Consider the following 6,132-nt stretch of genomic DNA (forward strand, 5'->3'; position numbering starts at 1 on the left):
CTTTTCAAGCCAGTTTTCAAGCCAGTTTTATTATTGTCTGGTCATTTACTCACTCAGAGTTTTTCCATTAGTAAAAAGGGACAGTTATTCAAATATATTCATTATTCAGAGAAGCATCTACTTATCTTCAATCATCAGCAAACCAGCTGCTGAGCTCGCGCCTGTGTGTCAAGTGATCCGCTTATGATTTATGAACTCACAGAGATGCATAAATGTAGGCAGAATATAATCAGAAGCGGGGGAAAAAAACAGTAAAAACATCATTCATGCCAAGCTTTTACATTACACAACAGGTTTTCATCTCCAGACATGATAATACAGTCACTATGATGAAAATAAACTGCCACGTGTCTTCAGAGATGAAAATCTTTCACAGTATCTGCAGCTTGATCGCCATATTCCCTCTGTCTGGCTGCCGTATAAACCATGCAACGTTGACCCTAAAAGAGTTACAGCAGAACTTGTTACTGTGTCTAGCTTTTTTTGTGTGTTCCTCTTGGGTTGTGCATATGTGTTGAGGGGGTGCATGTATGGACAGGTCTGTTATTCAGACAGCACACACAGTCTTCATTGTGGATATGCCTGTGGTCCCCTTCAGGTCAGGGTGGGGTTCCATGAACCTTTCCATAATAAAAACAAAGGTGCCACATAGGAAATCAACCCAAGAGGATTTCGATGCAAAAGTAAGAAGCGTATATAAATGGAGCATCTTCATATTTCCACTAGTTTCATTTTTACATCAATCTCTTACAATTATGATCCACGTCAGCAGAGTAGGGTCAGTGCCAACAAGAATCAGCCTGGCTGGAGATGTAATCAGGTTCTGAAAGACAAAATCACATTCTACTAGAGCAAGTCTCAGACTCTGTTGTCTGGAAGCAGGATAAGATTGGTGATAAAAAGGAGACTTGTTTCCAGACAAGAAGCAAATTCCTCTCTAAATTACACTTTTCCATGTAAGGGGTCAGTGTATAGGTTGAGGCACACCTTAGACAAACCGGGCCTCCTTCATAGGGCTAACCAAACAGACAATACAAGTTTACAGGTGGCCTGTTTCCTAAAGTAGACTTAACTTGACATAAATGTGGTAAATAGAACCACAGCACCTAGAGAAAACTGAGTCAGGCTCAAGGCAAATGGCTGTTTTCAGGATACCACTTTGTGAAAGGGCATGAAAGGATGCTGAATCTGTGTGATTTCACTCAGTGGACCATGGTGCGGTGCTTTCAAGTTTTTTTTTCCTGTTTGTCCAGCAGCTGTTTCATCCCAGCGACTCACAGCTCTGCTGTTTTCTTTCTGGGCAGATTTGTCAGCTGTGATCAACTGAGTCTTTTGTTGAGCTTTTTTTTTTTTTTTCCTCCATCCAGACGCACCCTCGTTTACCGAAGCTTTTATAAGCAATTTTTAGTCATTAAAACCTGGATATTTTTGTTACTGGAATGGTTAAGCAAGCTGTGCTTAATTTATTCCCATTCAATCCAAAACCACAAAAGATATTTTTTGTAAACTAATTTAAAAGTTTCTTTAACGTCAGTAACTAAAGTGGACAAAAAGGCTTTTTGAGGATTTACCTCAGAGATGTTCTCATTAGACAGAGACAGATGTATTAATGCAGCTGTAAGGAAATCACTATTTGTGTTCAATAAACAAAACCTTCCAAAAATCTAGAGATATATCTTAGAACCTGTCTGTCATCTGTCTGCAATATTATCTGATAACCTTGGAACTTGCAAAAGTTTTCACACTTTTTTAACCTTATTTGTTAGAATACAAACAGAAATCTCTTATTTTATTGGATTTGTTTGGTAGACTAACCAAAATGTAGTGGATACGTGCAAAATTAGAAGACAAATAAATATCTGCTTTTAACTGATTTTACCTCATATATCTAAAAGTGCAGCACTCTCTGTCTCCTTTCTCAAATACAATCCAGTGTAAACGATTGCCTTTAGTAAATAGTGGCTGCCTGCTATAAATTACCATCTATCCAGTTGTCTGTAAAGGAATAGATTCTTTTTGAAGAAGCTCATTAAAGAGAAAGAATCCCTAAATTTAAGAAAAACTTCAAACAGGTCAGAGATAACAGTATGGTGAAGCTTAAAGCTGGGTTATGTTATAAAATAATACCAAAGCTTTAAAGGTACAGTGATTAATAGTTACAGGGATTTACTGACATAAATGGTATATATAATATACATGGCTTTTATTTATTATTATAATGATCTGAAAGCAAATATTCATCCAGGTAACCATAAATAATGTTATTATGGTATTGAAGGTAATTAGTTCTATCCTTAAATCACTATAGAATGCTAATGAACCCATCCATCCATGTTCCTCCGCTTCTCCGGGGTCGGGTTGCGCTAATGAACATCTCTGAAAAATGTTTTCTGAGACAATTTGATGCTTTTTGATGCTTTTTACATTTTCTCCATTGCTGCTTGTCGAACGTCATCATGGGACATGCTCAGAGTAGTCCGGCAAAATAAGATTCCACCATGTTTATCTGTATTTTAGTTGTTTCTTTCTTTAGATCATGGACTATATACCATAAAGTTTACACCAAAGGAAAAAATAAAACTCAAAAAGATTAGATTTGTGTTTAAATCCAAAGCCAAAACAGTTAGCTCCTGGAAATAGCATTGGTTCCCATCTCTGGCACAGATCAGGCACAGGCGAGTGATGAAACAGAAATTATTTAAATGCATTTATTTTCTCAGGAAATACATTATTTTAGTATGCCTACTATTTTCATGGAGGGAAAATGTAGTTTAGGAAGTTTTTACAAAGTAAAATAGAGTAAAAGCTCTGAGAATAATTAGTGACACACAAGGCTGACCTGTACATTCAACTGATAACGACACTTTTCACCGGATAAAGTCTAGTTTTACTTTACACCACTTAATACGGCAAACAGCATAACAGACAAGCATGTCTAGTGCTAGTAATATTCTGCGCAATTTATACTCATCTACTGGTATTTCTGATCCCAGTTTTGCAGAGCGCTTGTCAGTTTTATGAACTAGCAAAGGGAGACTCGGACAGAAAAAACTCACATTTTTGTGCAAACTGTGGCCACCGAGACTTAACAACTCAGTACTTTAGCCATATCCATTTTAAATTTAACGTACCATATCGAGTTAAACCATCCTAGCTATCTTTGGAAATATCTGCTACTGAATGAGGAACATATGACATCATTTTTTTTTTGTTGAAGTTCTGTATATTTTGACTAAATGAAGGCTTCAATGCACATACAACACACCCCGACTGCAACAAGTAATTTCTATTTCTTTCTGTATATTATGATCACATATTTAAAGAGGGAAATACGAGATTCTATTGCGTAGGATTGTGGCCTAATTTACCAGATGAACCTGTTCTACCTCTAGTTCAACTTGTTCATTTATAGGTTTGTGAACTTTGAAAAACGTGAACTATGAGCGTGAACTATTTCATTTTTAGCTGAGTAAACTGAACTTTTAGCTAGTTCTTTTTAACTATGAAGTGGCACAACATTGATGACAGCCTCCATATTGTTGGAGGAGAGAGGCGGTGTGTGTGTGTGGGGGGGGCAGTTAATTTTGCTGCAGTTTGAAGTCTGACCATTAGATGTTACTGAAAATTACAAATTATGGCTTTTAACATCTTATGCAGTTTATCATGGGAAACTGGAGAGCATTTGGTACAACGTTAAAGCTACTGTACAAAGCTGCTGATCCAAACTGAAAGACCAGACAAGGGGAAAGTTAATTAGAAAGTAGCAAAGGGCGCATGATAACCTTGGAGAAGCTGTCAAGGTACCATTCTCAGGTGAGAAAATCAGGAAATGGGTCCACTTTTTTGCTGTGTTATTAACAAATCTGCTGTTTGTTTTAGTTTGTAGTTTGGAAATATTCACAAGGCAACTGAAAGTCAGAGGTTATTTTGTTCAACCATTCTTTAATGGTAGGATTTAGAAAGAAACCTCATCAAACAGGCCACGACAAAAATGATGTACCGAAAGGAACATGTTAATTAAATCATGGTGTGTCCACTAATTACCACCACAGGTGTCTACAATCTTGTAATCAGTCAGTGGGCCTATATGTTGGGCTATAGTCACTGTGCTGTTTGGCATCATGGTGTGTATCAAAGTCAAGATGAAGCTTAGAAAGCAAAGGAAAGAGTTGTCTATGGATATTACAAAAATAATACTAATAATAATAATAATAGAAAAGCATGTGAAAGGGTGTTAATATAAAATAAAAGAGCCCAGAAAAAAACTCTAAAGGTGAACTCTAAGCTCAAGGAACATCAGTGTCTAATCGTACCACCTGCTGTTGTATGAGCCTGAGTTGACTAAATTGGAGATGACCAAGGAGGAGTTTATTGTTGAAAACAAATTATAAAAAAAAGCAGTCTGGAATTTGCCAAACAACATGTTGACAACCCACAAGGTTCTAGGAGAATGTCCTATGGACACAAGACATAAATTGAACTTTTTGAAAAGACACATCAGCTCTATGCTCACAGAGAAAAAAAAAATTAAGCATATCAAGAAGAGCGCTCTCTTTACTGTAAAAAATGGAGGAAGCTCTGTTATGTTGACGGGCTGTGTTGCTTCATCTGGTACAGGATGTCTTGAATCTCTGCAGGTTTCAATGTAATCTCAAGACTATCGAGGGATTCTAGAGATAAATGTGCTGCTGAGTGTCAGAAAGCCTGATCTCAGTTGGAGTTAATGGGTCTTCAACAGAATGATGACCCAAAACACAGCTAAAAACACCCAAGAATGATAAAAGGGAAAACATTGAACTATTCTAAAGTGGTCTTCTATGGAACCTGACCTAAATAGTATTGGCCATTTTCCGAAGGAGCTGAAACATCCCATCTAGAACCATTCAAATCTGAGTTAAATGGACCAGTTTGCTCATAAGGAGTGGGCCAAAATACCAAGTGAAAGGTTGCAAAAGTCTCATAAAAGTTACGCGAAACGCAGTGATTGCCTTAAAGGGTTGTGCAACAAAATATTAGGTCAACGGTAACATAATTTTTGTCCTGGCCTGTTTCATTAGTTTATTTTTTTTATTAGTCTGTTATAAAGCATGTTTGAGAGGCAATGTCTGGGTGATTTGTTCATTTTCACAGAATATTTTATCTATTCTAACTTTCTGTGACCACTGTGGGCTTTGTTTACATTAAACAAGGGTACCAAACATTGTGTCCTTGTGTGTACACAGTGAATCATGGAGATTATAATTTCATGCTTTGGAAAATCTCCTTCAGTGTTTAGATTTGACATTAAGATGGATAGAGACTGATACATAGAAATCCTTTAAGAAAATGTTAGAGGATGCAAAACACTTGAGCCCTGGGCAGTTTTATTTTCAAGCATGAGAACACTAAACATTAAGTGCTACAAGGATTGACCTATTTCAAAGCATATGGCCTTATCAATTTTCAGACCTAATAACAAATAAAAATCAGCAGTAAGACTTGAAATTGATGTTCAGAAACACTCAACCTGACTAATACCACATTTCAAAGGTAATAATATTTACTGTATAAATAATGTTTATTTTTAACATAAAATGCCAAAAAAGAACATTGAGGTCTTTGGTTGTAAAGTTACACATGTGAAGTGTTTAGGGTACTTCTGCAGAGGACTGTTAACTTCAATCTATTCTTTTGCAGACAAAAGTATTTTCCATGGCTACTTTGGGATTAATGCTTACAATGTTCCATGCATTAACAAGAAAGAGGCAGGAAGCAGCAGACAGCTTAGTGTGAGATGAAGTTTTATTGATTCACAGTAATGATAAATGAATGGGTTGTGATTTGACTCTGACTGAGACAGTGCGCATCCACAGTTATCTGAACTTCCTTCAGGGCATGAATATAACAAAGCTTATCACTGCCATACCTTAAATTCTTCCCAACAAAGTAAACATGTGGGTTCAAATTAGTTTTTGTAAGAGCACCAACATTCCCGAACCGCTCTGGTTTATTTGTTGTCATCACAGCAAAAATTCAAACTAGTCACATCATATGAAATATATTGTTTAAATGAGGTCAAAGTCCCTGAGAGTATAGCTTTCTATGAATATTACTGTCTGTCAGCGCTTTTAGGGTTTCACTCTCAGCTTTAAA

This window comes from Cyprinodon variegatus, unplaced genomic scaffold (genome assembly GCF_000732505.1).
Source record: "Cyprinodon variegatus isolate N-32 unplaced genomic scaffold, C_variegatus-1.0 Scaffold1, whole genome shotgun sequence".
Classification (NCBI taxonomy): domain Eukaryota; kingdom Metazoa; phylum Chordata; class Actinopteri; order Cyprinodontiformes; family Cyprinodontidae; genus Cyprinodon; species Cyprinodon variegatus.